The sequence below is a fragment of the Plectropomus leopardus genome, chromosome 11, assembly GCF_026936395.1.
Source record: "Plectropomus leopardus strain MGB_pleo_1.0 chromosome 11, ASM2693639v1, whole genome shotgun sequence".
Classification (NCBI taxonomy): domain Eukaryota; kingdom Metazoa; phylum Chordata; class Actinopteri; order Perciformes; family Serranidae; genus Plectropomus; species Plectropomus leopardus.
The window spans coordinates 2,121,598-2,143,242 of record NC_142186.1 but is presented as its reverse complement, the minus strand read 5'-3'; the positions used below and the strand labels follow the sequence as shown (position 1 = coordinate 2,143,242).

The 21,645-nt window shown below is 40.3% G+C and overlaps 1 pseudogene; it reads left to right on the top strand.

Annotated features, from left to right (window-relative positions):
* Nucleotides 1-5,445: 5,445 nt before the first annotated feature.
* Nucleotides 5,446-6,161, top strand: LOC148188182 (uncharacterized; annotated as a pseudogene).
* Nucleotides 6,162-21,645: the final 15,484 nt, after the last annotated feature.

Here is a 21,645-nt window from a genome sequence, read left to right as displayed (position 1 = left end):
AAGCTTTTTCCACATGGAGACAGAACCTGTTCCTAAATGTCTGTGTTTAACAAAATAAAAAAAAGTTAAACACCAAAGTAAATCTTATGGAACATTATTTTTCTTTACCAAATATTATAGTAGAACAGCTTTCTCAAGCATTTTGTGATGCATTTTCATCATTTAGATAGATAGATATTATTTTGAATGTCTTTGGCAAAATTCAAATCTATAATTTTAATCTAGATTAATCTAGATTAACTACAGGATTGCAGTGAGATTAATCTAGATTAAAAAAATTAATCTATGCCCAGCACTAGTATACATATATATATATCCCTTGGTGCTAGCTTTGATATTACACATACTCTTGTCACTTTGCACTCAAAATGCACTTTTCAAAATCACATTAAAAACCATTAGTCCTAATTATAAATATCAAATATTCATTAATTTTCAGTGTTTTATTTTTTTTAATGTATTTATTTATTTTAATGTCATAACAGCAGCATAAACAGCTGATGCAGAAAGATACCTAAAATACCATTGGCAGTCATGGAAGGTCCTGACAGAGCAGCACCATGTGGCAGGTTCAGAGTGAGAACATGTTGCTGGACAAAGACTTGCCTGCCTGAACACAAAAAAACGGAGCGATGCCTGCAAGGTAGTTCAAACAAACAACTCAAACTGCAATGATATACACATGACACGCCACATGCTCCACAATCATTTACCAAACACACCCTGTCAATATGGCGGTCTATATTGCAAAAATCTCCCAAGTCTCCCTCTGCCTGTCATGCCACCACTGCCCTGCATTAGTACTGCATGATCTTTCAGCTGTTCTTCCTCAGTTTTGTGGATTCTGCGTTTGTTGCTCATGTAATTGTTGTCTTACCTTCTGGCTCTGTTGGTCGCAATGTCTCTCGCAAGCGATTAGCTGGCTGGCCCATACATCGCATTCTGGAGGAGCTGTACGCTACCAATGTTACGGTTCCTCCTGGCCTTAACCATGAGGAGCTCTTTGATTACCTCCTGATCCAGGAAAACTCCACCGGTGCCCAAGAGCTGAGTGCCGGTAATTCGAACAGGTATAGGTAAAGCTCCGATGACGAAGCGCATCGCTCTTCACGTGGTTTCGGCGTCTCCCTGTCCCAAGCTTGACGTTTCCTCAAAACGGCCAAAGTGATTAGATCCCGGCTCCTCTGTTGACGCGACCATCTTGTCCTCTCTCCTCGAAGTGAAATCGGCTTTTAATGTCATGAACACCAGAATCGCTTCATTGGAAAACAACACTGTCTCCTCTGCCTGTAATGTAAACAACCCAGGCCCGCCTTCTGCATCTCTGGGGATGCCAGCTCTGGCTGTCTCAGCCCTGCTTCCTGCTGATGTCAAGTCAAGTAAAGTCAATTTTATTTATAGAGCCCATTATCACAAAACATGGTTTGCCTCAGAGGGCTTTACAGTGTATGACATCCCTCTGCCCTTAGACCCTCACATCACCCAAGGAAAAACTCCCGAAAAAGAACCCCTGTAACAGAGGAAAAAAAAGGAAGAAACCTCAGGAAGAGCGGCAGAGGATGATGAGGGATCCCTCTTCCAGGACGGACAGATGTGCAATAGATGTCGTAAATAACAAATGAAATACAATCATGGCAAAAAGGAAAGAGAAAGAGAGAGGGGAGGAGAGGGGGAGAGAGGCACAGCGATAATAGAAACAGATGCATGTCATATTACAATTACGATAGGTGTGAAATTATTAATTGCACTCTATGATGATGTTGAGGGTGATGATAAGAGTCTCATGTGTAAATTGATAGGGAGGTGTCCAAAGGCAAGATCACAGCATCGGTGCAACCAGGACCAGACCACGATCAGGACGAGTGGGGGGCACAGTATCAGTACAGCCACAGCACGAGCACAACCAAAGGCAGGGTCACAGCATCAGCACAGTTATCACATGGTCAGGCACAGCCAAGGTTACGGCCAGGATCCAGGAAAACTAGGAAACAGGGGAGCAGGAATGCTTTGGAGAGGCAATGGGATTAGCGTAGTGCAGTTCAACAGACCCAGGCTCTGTAATCGCGAGCCCCAGGTAGTGACAGTACCACATGGCTATCACAGATGTTAGGCTAAGCTAAACTACTGAGACTAAGCTAAGCTTGCAAACGGCAATGCAGTAAACAGACATGCATGATTTTCAGATGGCGGCATTGAGAGAAGGAAAAGGAGCTCAGCATATCATAGTAAGCCCCCCTGCAGGTTAAACCTATGTCAGCCTAACTATGGGCTGGTCCAGGCAACCTGAGCCAGCCATAATTATCAGCTTTATCAAAGGGGAAGGTCTTAAGTCGATGGTTCCATAGGAGAGGAGTCAAGTCAAGTCAAGTCAGTTTTATTTATATAGCCCATTATCACAAAACATGGTTTGCCTCAGAGGGCTTTACAGTGTACGACATCCCTCTGCCCTTAGACCCTCACATCACCCAAGGAAAAACTCCCCAAAAAGAACCCCTGTAACAGGGAAAAAAAAAAAGAGGAAGAAACCTCAGGAAGAGCGGTAGAGGATAGTGAGGGATCCCTCTTCCAGGACGGACAGATGAGCAATAGATGTCGTAAATAGCAAATGAAATACAATCATGGCAAAAAAGGAAAGAGAGAGAGAGAGGGGGAGAGAGGGTGGAGTGTGGTAGCTGAAGGCTCTGGTTCCTATCCTACTTTTGGAAACTTTGGGAACCACAAGTAACCCTGCATTTTCAGAGCACAGTGATCTTGAGGGTTGGTAAGGAACTATGAGCTGCGACAGATAGGATGGAGCCTGACCATTTAGAGCTTTGTAAGTAAGGAGGAGGATTTTAAATTCAATCCTGGATTTCACAGGGAGCCAGTGCAACAAAGCTAAAACAGGAGAAATATGATATTTTTTCTTGCTTCCCGTTAGAACACGAGCAACGGCGTTCTGCACCAGTTGGAGAGACAGATTTGTTGGGGCAACCAAATAATAAGGAGTTACAGTAATCCAGCCTCGAGGTGACAAATGCATGTACAAATTTTTCAGCATCTGTTTGGGACAGGATATGTCTAATTTTTGCGATGTTACACAAGTGAAAGAAAGCCGTCCTTGAAGTTTGTTTATATGGGAGGCAAAAGATAAATCTTGATCAAATAAAACTCCAAGGTTCCTTACAGTTGTGCTAGAGGCTAAGGTAATGCCATCTAGAGAAATTATATTGTTGGAAAAGGAGCTTCTGAGGTGTTTGGGGCCAAGAACAATAACTTCAGTTTTGTCTGAATTCAACATCAGGAAATTACGGCTCATCCAGGCTTTTACATCCTGAAGACATGTTTGAAGTCTAGATCGCTGATCAGTTTCATCTGGTTTCATAGATAGATATAATTGTGTATTGTCAGCAAAACAATGGAAATTTATAGAGTGTTTTCTAATTATGTTGCCTAGAGGAAGCATATATAAAGTAAAAAGGATTGGTCCAAGCACAGTAGCACTCTGAAGCAGACCTTAGTATGTGTGGAGGGTTTATCGTTGATGTGAACAAATTGGGAATGATCTGATAAGTATGACTTAAACCAGGTTAGTGCCATTCCATTGTCACACCCTGAAGGACCCTGGGAACTGCAGTCCCATCTCCAGCTGTTGGTTCTCGGTTTTTACCCGCTGCTGCTGCTATTCCTGACACTCTAAGGACCCACATTCTTGCAGGTATTGTCTTATTCTGACTTGTTGAATGCATGGGTCAGCTGCATTGTTAATTACTTTTGTAGATGGCATGCCTCCTTATCTTTGTCACATGTGCGTTGATGTGCTGGGGTACTTTCTTCAACCACACATGACCCTTCTGCTGATGTCGCTAATTTTCTTTTGGGGGATTAAATAGGATTTTTTAGTGATCCCAGCCTGTCAAAAACACTTACTCTGGCAGAATTCAATGTGGCCTTCGGCATTTTTAGAGACACCATTTTCTGAGTGTATCCTCAATGCAGAGAGGAGCTTGACACCTATTTGGCCATAATTTCAGACCTCACTCTCACCTGCGGTGGCTCTCTGTTCTACGAATACCACAAATCCTTCTCTACCAAAGCTGCCATGTCCATTCAAAGATTCAATCAGAGGCTGGACTGGTCTGTCGTCGACCTGGCCCTAATCAGCAGATATTTTACCGGCCATAAGACGCTAAGCCTGCTCCATCTGTGGTTCTTTCTCTCACACAAATTCCCTTTGTCCAAAAACTGTGCTGCAAGAACTGTCCGCCTCGAAATCTCAGCCTCAGCCAAGAAATCCAGCGTAACACACATGCATAAACTGTAAATTTATGCATGTGTGTAGATGGTGCACAGACAGCCACCCTCAGTCGGTGTGTCCCAGGAGACTTCATCCTGCAAGATCGGGGAAATAAACCTGAAGCATCCTTTGACTCCTGTGAATGTCCCTGCCCTCCCCAAAGCTCTCTCAAATCACCCTAATAGATGATTTGTTAATTACCTTATCACTGGCTTGGTTCAAGGATTCCTGGCAGGTCTGTGCTGGCTCCCAAAAGTGACCCATGTCTGTAAAAACCTTCAGTGAGCCCTTAAAGAGCCAGGAGTAATGGATGAGCTCCTATCCAAAGTGGTTAGAAAGGGCTACATGGTCGGTCCATTGTCAAGATCCCCATCCTCCATCTTCAGAATAAGCCCTATAGGTGTTGCTACCAGGAAATATTCAACCATGAGCCCTTCCACATGTTTGGAATTTCTCGGCATAACCCTTGATGGTGTACTTATGCAAGCTTTTGTGCCACAAGACAAGTTGTCCTTCATCAGAGACACTATCAAATCCTTTTCTAAAAGAGATCTTTTGTATCTGTTAGGCCACCTTAACTTTGCTATGCGCATTATTTTTCAGTTGTTCTTTTGTTTCACGATTGCTAGTATTGGCTAACTCTGTTCAGAATCTGAGAGATACTGTGGTCTTAGATGACAGCTGTTGCTTGGATCTACAGTACGTTTCTGGTCCCTGCTTTGCAATGAATGGAATGGTATTTCTTTCTTTTATAATGAAATCGTGGAATCTCCCAATTCTCTCCAGTTTTTCACTGATGCAGCCCCATCTGTTGGTTTGGGGGATTCTATAGTAATGAGTGGTTTGCAGATGTCTGGCCAATTGAAATTAAATCCCTTAACCACTCTAGATCCACTTCTCTTTATGAGCTCTATCCTATCGTCATTGCCTGCTTATTGTGTGGTAGCCAGTGGTCCTAGAAACAAATCATGGTGTTCTGTGACAACGCTGCGGTGGTCGAAATAACCAATAAAGGCTTATCAAAAATACCAATAATAAACAGTCTCATGCGTGGTTTAACTTGGACATGCGTTCTAAATAACTTCATCTTGCAAGCTACCTTCATTCCTTGTCATACAAACCATGTAGCTGATGCACTCTCTCACTTTAAATTTCAGGAGTTTAAAACTATGTGTCCCCAGGCCAAGCCATCGAGCCTGCCATGCCCTCCATTGAATCAGATGACTATATCGAGAATGTCCAGGCCCCTGCAGGATCTTCTGTGCTCTGCCGCCAAGTACATGAGACTGGGTTTAGCCAAAAGCACCATTAAAGCCTATGATTCAGCTTGGTTTTTCTACTCCTCCTTTTGTGCCAGCCTCCTCCTCAGTCCTTTACCAGTAGATATTTCTGTAGTTTCTGCATTTATTGCATTCTCTTTCGAAACACAACATTTTCAAATGCAAAGTATCAAAGCCATGCTGGCAAGGATTCAATTTCATATTCGATGCTAAGACCCAGCATTCCAGAGCCTTCTCGGGAATCCTTCCATTCAGCTGCTCCTCAATGGCTTTAAAAAGGCATGTCCTTCAAGCAACGATGAAAGAATGCCTCCCTTCACTGGTGCACAACTTGGTGTTAAGAGGTTGTTTTTCACCGTATATTGATCCTATGTTAGAAGCTGTTTTGCTAATGACTTTCTATGGTTTTCTCAGGTGCGGGGAATAGATCTCTCTCCTTCAGTCCCCAGCATGATCTCAACCTCTCTGATTTAAACGTGGAAGAGCACATGTATTCTATATTCCTTGAACACTCCAAGACTGACAGATCTGACAAAGGTACTCAAATCATCATTGCAGAAACTAACACAACCTTTGCTTACAAGAGAACTGCATTCACTAGGTAGTATATTCCCCTTGTGGCTGAGGTGGTCAAAGGAAATGGCCATCAGGCAGCTGGTGCCTAGACGTACACATAGAAAATATTAGACATATTAGTGGCATCAGGCTCTGAATCTGTTCAGTTTTGGGGGTTCAAGATGTTTTGCTCATCACTCCCCAATATCACTATGTAAACATATCTGCGGGGAGTGATGAGGTTGGAGCCTAGATGCCAAATTTTAACCATGTTTTGCTGCTCTAATAAATATTTCAAACCTGAGTTGTCTGACTGAAATGGAGCGATGCCTGTGATCTAGTTCAGGCAGACAACTCGAGCTGCACTGATATACACGTGTCATGCCTCATGCTCCACAATCATTTACCAAATGCACCCTGTCAATATGGCGGTCTATTTAAACTGCAAAAATCTCCCAACTCTCCCTCTGCCACCGCTGCCCTGCGTTAGTACTGCATGATTCTTTCAGCCCCAGGCGCCACCCCAGCAACCACCTGTGGGCTCCGACGGGTGGGGTTCAAGATGTTTTGTTCATCACTCCCCAGTATCTCTATGTAAACATATTTGCAGGGAGTGATAGATTGCTCTGTTTTTGTACTACGTCACATACTCTGTGTCCTATGAATTGTCACTGATGAGTTTACACTGCAGTTAGTTGTAAGCTTGGTGCATCACATAAAGACATTGTCCATTCATGTTCATGGAAGGCTCCAAAGTCCTGCCAGAAATTATATAACTTACCTTTCCAGGTACTAACATTGTTATTAAATGTTCCTTTTTCATATATTTTCCTTATTTAAGACATTTTCTTTATTTTTCTGCTCTGATACTCCAAAGCATCATAGATCTCTCTTACTTTACCACCTTTGATTAGTAATAATCAGTCTTAAAGCATGTTGATTAATCAAGCCAACATATGATAATCAGTTTGATCATTTATTGATGTTTCTCTCATCAATATCCCATATTCAACTCTTAATCACACTGTCTTCTCTGTGTTCATTAAATGTGTAAATATTGTAAATAAATTACCATGAAATTGAGAGGCTGCAGCTCAGCGCATTTCCTGTCTTGCATCCTAAAATAGCTTGGTCCACAGTCTGGAGGGTCACACACCATGTGTTATCAGTGTGTTTTATTTCATTTTCCTTCTTATTCATGTTGAGGGTCATGTGATGATGCTCAGTTTGTTGGTTTGTTTTTTGTAAGATTTATTTATTTATTGTTGCGCTTCTTCTGTTGCATATGTCATTAGCATTACATTTTGCTTGTATATGCTTGTACTGAGAATTTTTTTTGTTGTTTTCTCGTTTTAGTGTTTGTGTGTGTGTGTGTGTGTGTGTGTGTGTGTGTGTGATTGTGTGATTGTGTGTAGTCATATCGTCTGTTAAAGTGATTTTACATCAGTGTTACTGACAAATACCCCCCACACACACACACACAGACACACACACACACACACACACACACACACACTGCTCTCGGTCGGGCTCAGGCTCATGTCTCTGAGAAGATTTTGTCCCCAGCACAATTTACATAGTGTCCTCTAGTAATCCAGATATTGCAGCCACAGTGAAGGACAACAACATGGCTGAGCTGCCCTGCCGAGTTTAACAGCCGCAGGAGGATGATTATTAATTTCAAGGCGGGAGTAAGTAACGTGTGTCAGTGTATACAATGTACAGACACAAACCATAGACACAACAGAGCAGGAATGCTTTCCCTCCAGACTCCATACAACATACAGGAGCAGCAAGAGAGGAGCATGTGTGTTTTTACAAGCTGTCACTAAGATTGTTCCCAGTTAATGTGTTGATTCTCAGCCCTGACCTCTCACTTATCTTCCATAGAAGATGAGGACATCTCAACTGCCAACACTGAAGTGATAATCTCAAACATTTTGATTTAAATAAATGTCTGTTAAGTCACTATCTGTCCACATGTTAGTTAACACAAAGGTGATTGAGGGTACAGCATACCAGCCCATTCTCATTCCCAACTTGTCAAATATGTTTGCTCTGTCAGTGTTTTCGGTATATAAGCGTGATGCCAAAAGCCACCTTCTGCATCCAGCTGTAACACAGCAAATGCACATAATGGGAGACGCTGCATGATCCTTATGTTTACACGAGGGCGTAGACTTCAGTAATGGCTGGGATTAGGCAACAAAGGCACAGATGGTTAGGTTTAGGCAAAAGAGATGGTAAGCTTGAAGAAAAAAAACCCAAAACCCATCCACACAGGAAGTGAACTCCAGACTTGTGCATGAAAGTCAGTTGTTTGTGTGACCCATCCATCTCCTCACCCACCCACTCTATAAGTGCACTCACACTCCTTACATTATGTGGTCATGTGGTCCTCGAGCATTTCATGCATGCGCAACTGGTTCTCTCTAGCTGTGTTCCCAAGCGACGCCGCCCATGCATGTTGCATGTGGATGCACCCAATGCCATCAGGCTGCCTGCCAGCGTATAATAATAACGCCACTGGTACTCCAGCCACGTTCTGGCTGCACGTGGAAGGTGGCCTTTGGTGTCATGCTTGCTGCTGTTGTTGCTGGTTTGATTAAACGGATGGTAAATGCAATTATTCTGATTTTTTAAAGATTTTTGCAATTTTAAAACATAAAAACAACATCTTGTGATGAACAGAAGGGCTGCAAAAGCCAAAACAACACATTAGATTGTCATGGTGGGACTGTTTGTGGAGGGGCTGCAGTTTGTCCAGATGTGTCAGTGAACACAGCAGAGGCTGAGGGGTCCCAGGCTGCTCTGCTGAATGCTGGGTGACATTCTGTCATCACCTTGGCAGCAGTGTTTGCTGGCAGCACTCAGAGGCTGCTGAGGACATTCGCTTTCCAGACTGGATGACAGAAGAAGATGTTAGGTGTCCAGTAATGAGAACAAACCTAGGACAAATCTGGCAACAGCTCCTGGAGCGCAGAAAGAAATCTGGCGGTTTGTTCAGGGGACTGTGGGCTTGTGATGGAGCGAGCGCTTGTGTGAGTTTTCCTCTGCTTGGCTCAGTAACGAGGCCATGGAAGCCTCCAAGGGACCAATTTCCTTGTGTTCTGCGGGCCATGTCGTGTCTTTGTGTTTAGTAGAAGAGGATGAGGAGGAAGAGGAAAAGGAGGTGAGATTAGAGTAATTGGTGTACAGGTTAACACCTCAACACCTGTCGCTTTTTTATGTCTGCCACAGTCCATCCCAGATCAGTGTTGTTGATGTTTTTTTGGGGTTTTTTTTAACTCCTGCGAGACATTGTTCACTTTCATCTGAAAAGAAAATAAGTTTCAGGACAATAACAGAAAGTACTGTGGTGATTTCAGGCTGCTCCATATTTCACATTACAGCATAGCCTCCCTAAAAAACTTGCTGTTTTTCTGCCCTTTGGCCGGAGCTGCACATTATTTCCGCCCCTCACCTGGACAGAGGCGCTGCAACAGAGAAGGTCTCATTAAAGAAGAGAGTGAGTGTAACCCTGAGCCACACAGCTCGTTCAGCCTTCATTATGACAGGTGCTTCTGGATGCAGCTCAGAGGAGGGGAGATGTTAGGAGCCGGGGGGGGGGCTTCACAAACAAGATGTGACCTGCAAGTCAGAGAGCTGCAGCTCTGCTCCCACATACTGAGACACAGTGAAGGTATACCTCCCCACTGACCCCAGGTCAGCAGACCCCACACTCCAAACAGGATCATCTGTGGTCAGTGTTACTGTTATGTCTGTCCTTTCCCACTAACACTGGAAAGAAGCACAGGAAGTACAAATGAATTACTCTTCATTTGAAGGTCAAATTTTTGCAAATTTTTGCATAGCAAGGTCAAAAGACCTTGCTATGCAACCCAAAGGTGCTTGGGATCTGTGGTTACTCAGTACTCAGTACATTGATTAAGTCATTAGTTAAAAACTTTGAGGCTGATAGTTGATGGTTGACTTTGGAAACATCATCCCACAAAACAAGGTAATATTTCTTTGACTAAATCAGGCTAGAGTTTTGAATCTCAACCTCTCAAGAGTCCAAGAGGTTCCAGTGCATCCCAAAAAGCCAGAGAGCTGTCAGGCCACAAATGTACACCAATTTACCATCAGGCTGTGGGAGATTAAAAAAAAAAAAAACATTTACATTAAAAAAAAATTGCACTCTGTGCTTAGTTTATTTCATTTTGATTAATCTATGAATTCATGTAAATTAATCCAACAAATGTTATTAAGATATTAGAAGTGAAGAATATTCTAGTCACTGACAGCAATATATATGATTATTCATTTATCAACATAACAAGCAACATAATTAATAAGTGACTGGAAGTTGATTTAAACTCACCTACACAGTGAGTATGAACTCTCAGCTTATACAGAGTGTGTGGTCAACAAACTTGTCAAGCATCAACAGACAATTCAACTTTTGCACCTCTTTTTTTTTTCGCTGCCAATGTCAACTAAAAAAAAAAAAAAACTGAACTGAAACGAAGTCCAGTCATTTAAAGCCTTCAGTTCTCTATGACTTTTGTTTTAAAGAAAATTAAGTTCAGCATTTGTGACATCTGTCAGTGAATAATATAATAATATTTTGTTTGGTCTCAAGATTAAACTTCTTTCCCCCCAACCAACTCTACTTTGGTACAGCCCACTTTTACACTCTTGGGGTACATTAGTCATGAGGCTGAGCAGCTGCATGGTGATCTGACTCCTAAAAGCTGACCTCTTAAAACATAATGTCCATCTACAGGTCCACATTATAATCATAATATATTCATCATATCTGCCAAGCTTAGTTTGACACTTAGCAGCACAGGATCCTGCTGCGTCTCTGCAACAGTAATGTAAAGGTAATGTATGTAATGCACGCTGCTGAACATGTCTGTGTCCAGCATGTGTGCAATCATGATCGCTAACTGGACTATATATGATAACATGGTTAATTCAAGAGGTGAGATCAACCTACAAGAAGAAAAAGGACCAAAAGCAGACACATGTTGGCAGAGCAGGTTAAATTTAAGGAACTAAACTTGAAGAGGTGGTCAGTGAAGAGACTTACAGGGACAATGTGTTTGACTAACTCATGACCATGTTAAGACCCGAGGTGGGTCCCTACACGATATGAGGTACACACGTGCAAAAAGAGAGTCAGCCAGCAAGCTACGGCTATACCATTTGGACAAACCACATATTTACCGACGCAAAATGAGGCCCTAGTAAACAACTACAAAGTGTATGTGACTTGCAGACTTAATTACAAAGTTTACTGCAAATCGCTACATTCTGAACCAATTTTCGTGATTTTTTTTTTTGTTTGTTTTTATTAAATGTAGCAAATTGAACATGATACTGGTTACTTGGATTTAAATCCAGTTACAGGGCAGATCTAGTCAGTTCTATAAATATCGTTTGACAATCATATTTATTTATAGATAGATAGATAGATAAATGGATATAAAACATGCAAAATATGAATTATGTGACATTTTTTTGTAAGTAACTAGTTTGTAAATGACAATGCTGCGTTTGTTACTTTGTCATTTTGTTGCCTGTGAATTAATCTCATGTAAACTTTCAGAACTTAATTGGACATGTTCAGTGTTTGCACTTATATTTGCTTTATTACCTTTTTTACTCAGGACAAGATTCTTGTGCAGTTTGTTCAACAACTCTTGTGTTTGGTTAATCAAACAATTAATGGGAACACAGCAGTACAGTGTCCACCTGTTGGAAGCAAATGAGGTTGTTATTTTCTTAATAATGATGCATTTCAGTGCAATACCTCGAGGCCTTGGATCGGGGTAATTTATGGCTTCCTCTGAGGAGCAAACAGCAACATGTAGGCAAAAAAAGGCAGCTGATCATTTTTCATCTTTCTGTGCCTTCTCAAACTCGTCCCCACAGATTGCAGATACAGATACAGCCTGCTTCATTTTGCTGAGCTTTCAACTTAAGTGGAGCAAAGCAGAAAGATTAATACTGTGAAAACAAAGATTTTTTTTTTTTAAATTAAATGACAAGACGCAATTTTCCACCCCGCTGGCTTGGTACTGCGGTGGTGGAGCAGGCAGACGGCAAGGCGGGGAGGGTTGGGGGGGGCAGAAGGAGGGGAAGCCGGAGAGATTATACTTTCCTCTGTGTGCTGTCAGTCTGGGGGTGGCGGTGCTCCGTATGAACATCCACCATGCACCATCTGATTAGCTGCAGTCACAAGAATCAGCAGAGAATAGTACAGAAAAGACCTCCCACTAGTCAGATCTAAACACTGCTCCAGTTTCACATCAAGTTTTACATCAAAGTAGTTTTGATTTATACCTTGAAAAACTAAACACTGCCCTTCATGGCAAAATGTTTAATGGATTTTGGCATGTGGTGGGCCAGCTGGACGCAGACAACCAGGATTTGCAACATGTTCTCATCCCAAGTTGTCACACTTTGCCACTTTGCAGTACAATACGATACGATACGATACGATACGATACGATACGATACGATACGATACGATACGATACGATACGATACGATACGAAACACTTTATTGTCCCTTTGGGGATATTTGTCTTGGACTTCATGTGTTGTACACATATCTCTGCCTCCTCAGAAGAATCAAGTAAAGCAAGTAAAACAACAGAAATAAACACAATCCACAAATAAACAGAAAAGCATGTATCAAAGTAAATCAGAAAACCACTGAACACATATTGCACATTACCCATATTGCACAATACCACATAAAACTCAAGTAAGAGAAAAGATAAAAGATAAGAAATTACAAAAAGAGCACCATGACATTATTGCACAACCCATGCAGCCTTAAAAACCATAGTTCATAATTTTTATTGAGGTGGGCACAATCAATGGTTCAGTTTACATTTGGGGACTCTGTATTGTCTGGCAGATGATGAAATTTCATACTCAGAGTGGAGGATGTGAGATGGATCAGGTAATACTCTCTAAGCCTTATACCTTTTAGGTGCCCTTCTGTGCCTACTCTTCATGTTCTGCAATACCGCCACTGTGACATCAACAAGCACCCGCTGGTACGAATGGTTAGGATTAGGGGAAGGAGGCACATGATAAGGTAAAGAAAAAAATATCACTGGCCTCCCATATGAAAGTCCGCTGTTTGTTGGACCCATCCTGCCAGCCCTGTAGGAGCCCTCATGCTCCTTTTATTTTCACCATAACCAGCAGCGTTTCAACCCGCAACTGTCCTGCCGTGTTTCATGCTGATGCAACAAGTGCTGCCTGGCCACCCTCTCAAGTGCTGCCATCAAAGCATGCATCTTTCAGACATGGCATTTCCGGAGCTTTCGAAAGGTGCCTTTTGGTGTCCCAAACTTGTTACTGTCACAGTGGCATGATTGTATGTGTTTGGAAAAAAGAATGGGCTAAAAATATCCCAAATATGGCTGTCATTTTGCGCTGTGGATCTAATTTGGAGCCAGAGTCTGCACAATAATGATCTTGAGTTCCGGCCTAGTTTCATGTTTTTATAGCTTCAAATAATTCCATATGACAAAACTTGATACTTGTGATAACTTGTGATAACAACTACCTGAAATGACAGTGATCACCTCTGGGAAAAATTAAATTGACGTGTACTTTGAGTTTATAGTTTGACCCATGTCCCATCAGCTCCCAACAGCCACCAGTGGGCGATCCAGATGTTTTTGCTTCACTTTAGGGGAGCTATAATTGTGTCCATATTTATTAGACAGTCTTTGATACATCCACCAACCCAAACCTTCACACAAGACACACCACTTTCTGCATTTGCACTGAACTGTAGCAGTGTACATGAATCTTGAGATGCAGAATTATCCAATACGGATGTAAAGAGGGAGTTTAGTTCAGTCTCCTTATATCCTAAAAATATCTAGGTAAAAAAAAAAAGTCCATGTTGTCCTCTGATGTCAGTCAGCAGGAGAGAGCACAGGTGAAGAAGTGTCGTCCATGCAAAGCTCAAGTTAGAAGATTGTCAGACACTGATTGCCAGTCATCCCATCTGGTCCCAGGTAGCCTCATTAAAGGAATATATTTGATCTGGTCAGACCTTACATGGTGTCAGACCAGATCGATCCATTTGCACGAGCCACGGCAGGCTCATAAAAGACATGTGTTTAATGAAAACATAAATAGATGTAGATGGAGGAAGACATTCATTGAGGTGCAAGACGGGGATCAGATGGGCTCAGGACTATAACCTGGGAGTGTCAGAAAGAGAGGGTTATACTTATTAACCTTTCTGAAATGGCTCATGAGCTGGGTCCTTATTGATGACCTGGGTTATGAAGTCGCAATGATTTCTCCAGGAAGCTGAAATGAAAGGTTAAACTATTCGCATTAATTGCTCTGCGAGGCTGCCGATCGGCAGCGCCTTAAGCTTCAGCCAGCACGGTGAGAAAACAGGAGAGAGAAACAGAGGAAGAGGAGAGGATGGAGGTGGCCAGGCATTTGATGTTGCTGTGAGTTATGAACAAACTGTTTTTTGATAGCGCCAGGCTCTCTAAAGGGCCTATGAATAACTCAGACGGTAGGCGCTGACGACAGCCATCACAAACCTCAGAGGATTGGATTTTCAATTAATAAAATCACCGGGGGAGTTCGCATTGGCAAATACAATGCATTTGCACATAAATGTGCAGCTCTTACTGCTGGGGACCACAGCAAAGCTGCCGCTCTTCGTCTGACTCACTACATTAAACACCACAGACCACGGTTGCATGCGCAGTGTGCACAAACCATGTTGGATAACTAAGAATATACTGGCATAAAGCAAATAGAGCTATGATAATGAAAAGTCATGTGTAGGTTGTGTGATCATTTCCATGTCAGAAGATTCATTTTTAGACAACTTTATTTATCCCAGAAGGGCAATTCAGTCTCACAGTCACATAAAACAGGAAAAACACAATCATCAGCAGCATTTAGACATCACCATGTCAGCTGCGACAGACTAACAGATGGATAACAGCAAAAACACAGGTCACTTCTGATGGGCCAAATACCCATTAAGTGCAGTGCAAAACAATGGAACTACACTGTAAAAAATCTGTTGGTTTTACATTAAAAAAACAAATAAAAAAATCTGACAGCTGTGGTTGCCAGAAAAATCCTGTAAAAATACGGTGAAAATGTAAACAACTTTACAGAACAATCCGTAAATTTTACAATTTAGAACTGTTGTAATTCAACTGTAAAACATGCAATTACAACATTTTTAAACTGTAAAATATACAGTCACTATTTAGAGGCCAAAATTAGAGAAGTATTTTTTATGCAAATTATCTGTTTAATACGGAAAATTTGGTGGGTTCCATTTAACATCCCTAAGGTTTCCCTGACCACTGGGACAGTAGGATGGAGATGCTCTCCTGTGCACTAATCAACATGCATGACCATGTGTCCAAGAGCGCTGTATGTGAGGACAAAAACATCAGAACTTATTAGCATTGGGGCCCACTGTGAGTGCACTATATCTACACCGGTAAATGTTTGATTTTGAAAATCTGAGTCTGTGTGGAATGTCCCTTTAAAATCTTAGACAAATATGCTTAAACATGTGACACAACATGTGTCAGAGATATACAGTTGCTGAGCTTTGATTGATGCGTTTGCATAAGTTCATTCAGTCTAAAGAACAGAGTGTGTTTACAGCCTCCTCTGCCTCTGTCTACACTGTGTCTCGTGTTTCTGTGAACAGCAGCATGAGGTGAGGCAGACGCGTGTTGTCTTTATTCAGACTCCTGTTTACTAGAGCTGTATTGCTTTCTCAGATGTAGTCATTGTGTTTATTCTCCTGAGGACAAGAACTTCATCTCCTCCTCCTCCTCCTCCTCCTCCTGCTCCTCCTGCTCCTCTCTGGCTTCACAGAGACGATCTTGTGTTTTGCTGTGTACCTAATCTCTGCTTCTGATTGTTAACAAGCGCAGTAGTCGGTGTGAAGGGTAAAACACATCTTGTTTCTGAGCCCGACCTGCACAGCATCATCACACTTCAATAACACTCAGCTGCAGACAGCAGCTCGCTCTTGCAACACTTTGTTCCTACTATTTTTGACCGCCGTTCCTGAGTTATATGTCAGCTGGAACTATAGGGCATCAATAGCAGGTGACCTAAACTTCTGTTCATTCATTCATTCATTGACCCCTTTTTAGTGTTTATTAAGGTCCTAGATTATCTACAGTATATCATGCATTAAGTTTTTCCTTTGTTTGTTTTTATTCATTCTTGTTTCCAATTCATTCATTCATTCATTTTAAATCCCTTCTATTGTTGATTAAGGCCCCCAACTTGTACATACTTTACTTTGTTTCATTTCATTCATTCATTCATTTTACATCTTTCATTCCATTCATTCATTCCTTTAACATCCTTTTTAGTGCTGATAAGTCTCAAATTATCTATATCGTACATTAAATGTTTCCATTTTAGTCTTTCTTTCTTTCTTTTCTTTCTTTCTTTCTTTCTTTCCTTCTTTCTTTCTTTCTTTCCTTCTTTCTTTCTTTCTTTCCTTCTTTCTTTCTTTCTTTCTGACTTTCTTTCTTTCTAAAACTATTTAGCTGATGAAGGTCCTAATTTATCAACAATTTACAGTCCTTTACTTGTTTTTTCATTCATTCTTTTTCCCCTATTCAAGTCAAGTCAAGTCAATTTTGTTTATAAAGCCCATTATCACAAAACACGGTTTGCCTCAGAGGGCTTTACAGAATACAACATTCCTCTGCCCTTAGACCCATACATCCTCAGTCATTCATTCCTTCAAAATCTTTTTTTCAGTACTGATTAAGGCCAAATCTATTAACTCATTGAGTGCCAGCCCTATTACATAATGGAAAGAGGCTTGTGCCAGTTTTTCTGGCCATTTTGAGTCATCTTTCAAGACCTACAGAATATTTTGTACAAAGACTCAAATAGCTCAAATGAAAGTAGAAACTCTCTTTTTCATCATGGAAAAAAAAAATGTTTGTTTGCACCTTGTTCCATTCTTGATTTATCTGAAGTTGAATAGAGGCTAGTTTCATCAAAAATACCACTTTTTTTCTAGAAAGCTGAGAAAAATGCATTTTTGGGAGAGGGAGTCTGTCAAGCAAAACAGCGATTTTAATGTGACAATTTTGCCTTCAATGACATAAAAGACATCTGAAAATTGTATTACAAATGTTATTTTATTGTAAAATCAATATGCAAAGTACAGCACAATGCAACAAATCATGGCCCCAGTTCAGAGAGAAAACCCACAAAATAGAACCGGAGTCCTATTCCATTATTCCTAGCTGCGGTATTCAGGCGACCGGGCCTGCTTTGAACACTAACTTTTTCAAAGTAAACTCTTCGGACCCCGCGTGACACTCAGCTAAGAGCATGTGGGGTGAGCCCGAGATCCATGAGAGTTTCGTCCAACGTCGGCTGGCGAAACTGGCCACTTGACCCTCTCTGTTTTTTGGGGGGCATTTTATGCCGATATTGAATTAATGTAGCTTTGTTGCTGTAGTTTCGAATCACCTCTGTACAGATCACTCTGCTCTCTGATCCCAGCTACTCCACTTCATGTTTTGATCTACCGTCTTTTGTACTACAACTACGAATCCCAGCAGCCCCAAACTTAAACACAGGTAGCGTGAGAGTGCCCCCTTGTGCCAGCTGCCGAAAACACACTTATATATATATATACTTATACATATATATACGTAGCCCACCAAAATTTACATGCTGGTTGCAAATTCGACCCACTATTGAGGCACCAAAATCACACTCAATGACCTCAAGGTGCTGTAAGAATCAGTTTTACATTTTGGCAATTATCTTGGAAATGGCTTGGCTTAGAGTCAAAATTCTTTCATCATATTAATTTCTCAATTCATCTGCACTTTTGCTTCTATGGTCTAATGCTTTATAAATTCTAAGTTTTGTGGCTCTTTCTCAGATTATTCCTAGACCAGTGGGCCAGTCATCCTAAAGGTTTGGCATTATTACACACAGACATCACTGAATTAAAATTATTTGATAAATTCCAGTATATCAATCTATTATGACCACTGTGAAAAAAAGTTGCTGTTTGCTCGGATGCTGAAAAATAAATGCCACTTGCAGATTTGATATAACTTTTTTCTTATTTTTGAGGATACTCTTATATCCTATTTTGGATGACACTACTGATACTACTGCTGTTTCATACTATTTTGAACATACTTTACTATGATTTTTTATGCTACTTTGGACATAAATGTACTTAAGTATGTTTTATGATATTTTGGACAGTGTACTAAAGTATGGTTGTTTTTATGATATTTCGGACAACATACTATATGTGACTTTTTTTATACGATTTTGGAAAATATACTAGACTGTTTTTTGTGCTCTTTTGGGCAACATATTTTTATTTTTTTATTATGATATTTTGCACAACATAGTAAACAATGACCTTTTCATGGTATTTTGGATGACATACTAAACTTTTTCTTTTTAACTGGGCGACATACTATTCTATTACTTTTTTATGCTAATTGGAACGCCATACTATATATGAGGAATCTTTAGATTTTGTGTAACATAGTATACTATGGCCTTTTTATGGTATTTTGTACAACATAGTAAACTATGTTTTTCTTATGATATTTTAGACATTCTATGTAATGAATTTTTTTTCATGCTGTTTTGGACAACATACTATACTATGGTTTCTTCAAGATTTTTTGAACAAAATAATTTATTATGACCTTGTTATGCTATTTCAGACAACATTCTGTACTATGATAATTTTATGCTGTTTTTGACCACATACTATACAATTGTTTGAATATGATGTTTTATACATTATTGATATAATGTACTATCCTTTGAATTTTCTATGCTACTCTGGATGACATACCATACTATGTCTTTTTCACAATGTTGTTGACCACACACTATACTTTGACTTTTTTATGCTATTTTTGATGACAAACAGAAATTGATGAAAACATCATACTGTGGTATGTCATCCAAAGCTTGATAAAAACTTCATACAATAGTAAGTTCCCATCATCTAAGGAAAAACTCCCCCAAAAAAAATCTGTAACGGGGGGAGAAAAAGGGAAAAACCTTGGGAAGAGCAACTGAGGAGGGATCCGTCTTCCAGGATGGACAGACATGCAATAGATGTAATAAATAATTAAATTATAGTAAAATAAAACCTCATACTATAGTATGTCATTCAAACATTGATAAAAACCTTATATTATAGTATGTCATCCAAAAATTGTTCAATGAATCATTACAGTATGATGCTTTTATCAATTTTTGATTGACATACTGTAGTATGAAGTTCTCATCCATTTTTTAACAATATTCAGTCAATTTTTCAACAGCTATATTATGATGTTTATGACATTTTTTTTGACATACTATGTGGTTCCCAGCTCATTTTTGGAAATGTCATATTTTGGCATTTTTCAGCATAATATACTATGACTTTTTTGGTCATTTTTTCAAATTGCTATATTATGACATTTTTGGCTGTTTTTTCAACATAACATACTTTCATGTGTCTCAACTTGCTATACTATGTGGTTTTCAGCTGTTTTTTGGACATGTCATATTTTGATTTTTTTCGACATACTACTGTATGGCATTTTCGGTCCTTTATTTGACATGCTTTACTATGATGTTTTTGGACGTTTTTTCAACGTTGTACATTGTTTTATGCTACAACATTCTGTAGTTTTTGTCGACATGCTTTCTTATGATGTTTTTGGCTGTTTTTTCGACATGCTATACTATGACGTGTCTTGACATGAAATTTTATGTGGTTTTCCGCTGTTTTTGTTTGATATTCTCTCGCCATACTATAGTTTTGCAATTTCTGTCAGTTTTTTTAGGTATGCTATATTTTGATGGTTTTGGATGTTTTTTTCAACATTCTATACTATAAAGTGTCTTGACAAGATATACTATGTGGTTTTTCAGCTGCTTTTTTAACATATCATATTTTTACATTTTTTGCCTAACTATAGCATGCTGTTTTTGGTTGTTTTTTCAACATGCTATTTCATTATGTTTTTGGCTGTTTTTTTCAACATTCAACATTCAACGTTTCAACATTCTATACTATAACGTCTCTATGTGGTTTTTAGCTGTTTATGAGACGTCATATTTTGACATTTTTCGCCATATGGTGTTTTACGGTCCTTTTGTTGACATGCTTTATTATGATGTTTTTGGCTGTTTTTTCAACATTGTATATTATGATGTGTCTCAACATGCTATATTATGTGGTTTTCAGCTGCTTTTTTGCACGTCATATTTTGACATTTTTTGACTACTATAGTTTGGCATTTTCAGTTGTTTTTTCAACATGCTATATTTTTTATGTCTTTGGCCATTTTTTCGACATGCTATGCTATGTGGTTTTCAGCAGATTTTTGGACATGTCATATTTTGACATTTTTTGCCATACTAAAGTATGGTGTTTTCTGACGTTTTTTGGACATGCTACATTATGATGTTTTTGGCCGTTTTGCTGACATTCTAAACTATGATGTGTCTTGACAGGCTTTATTATGTGGTTTTTAGCTGGGTTTCTTTTGACAAGTCATGATGTATTTGGCCATTTTTTCATCATTATATACTATGATATGTCTCGATATGCTATTTAATGTAGTATTCAGCTGTTGTTTGGACATGTCATATTTTGACATTTTTAGACATACCTTACTAACATATCCTCAGTCATTTTTTCAGCATGTATATTATTACATTTGTGGACATCTTTTCAACATTCTCTGCTATGACATGCTATTATATGAGTTCAGCTGTTTTTTGGACATGTCATATTTCAACATTTTTTGACTACTATGAGGCCGGAGGTTGGTGGAGTCCAGAGTGGTGGGGAAAGCGAATGGCAGAATGAGGCAAGAGGCTGGGCCGTGGGACCCTGAAGCTCACTGGAGAAGGCACTGGATAAACACACACACAAAAAAAGGCAGTATACACGAAAGTCCTTAGTTCCAGAAAAAACAACACAGTTTGTTAAATGGAGTCACAAAAAGTGAAGCGGCCGATCTAACCACGTTAGGCTGAACAATCTGGCACCGAAGTCGAGTGGAGCTGGAGCATACATGCCAGGGTTGATTGCAGATGAGATGCAGGTGAGGAAGTGTGTTGTGAGCTCCAGCACCCGGAAGCCATGGCCAGCACCTGCAACACAGCCACAGAAATGGGAGACCCGCCACAAGCACACAAAAAACAAAGTCCCGAGAAAACCCAAAAACCAAAACCACCACAGTATCCCCACTCTAACAGACACCTCCAGGCAACCCACTGGGCTTTAGGGGATGCAGGGGATTGAAATCGTGAAGGAGGGACTCATCCCAAATGAGCTCCTGAGAGACCAAAAAGCGCTCCTCAGGATTGTACCCCTCCCAATCCACGAGGTACTGGAAACTATGACCCCCCGATTATTTCTCTCGGCACAGTAGTTGAGAGCCGCCCAAACTTTTCGCCACACCCCCCTGATCCGACGTGGGTGATGGC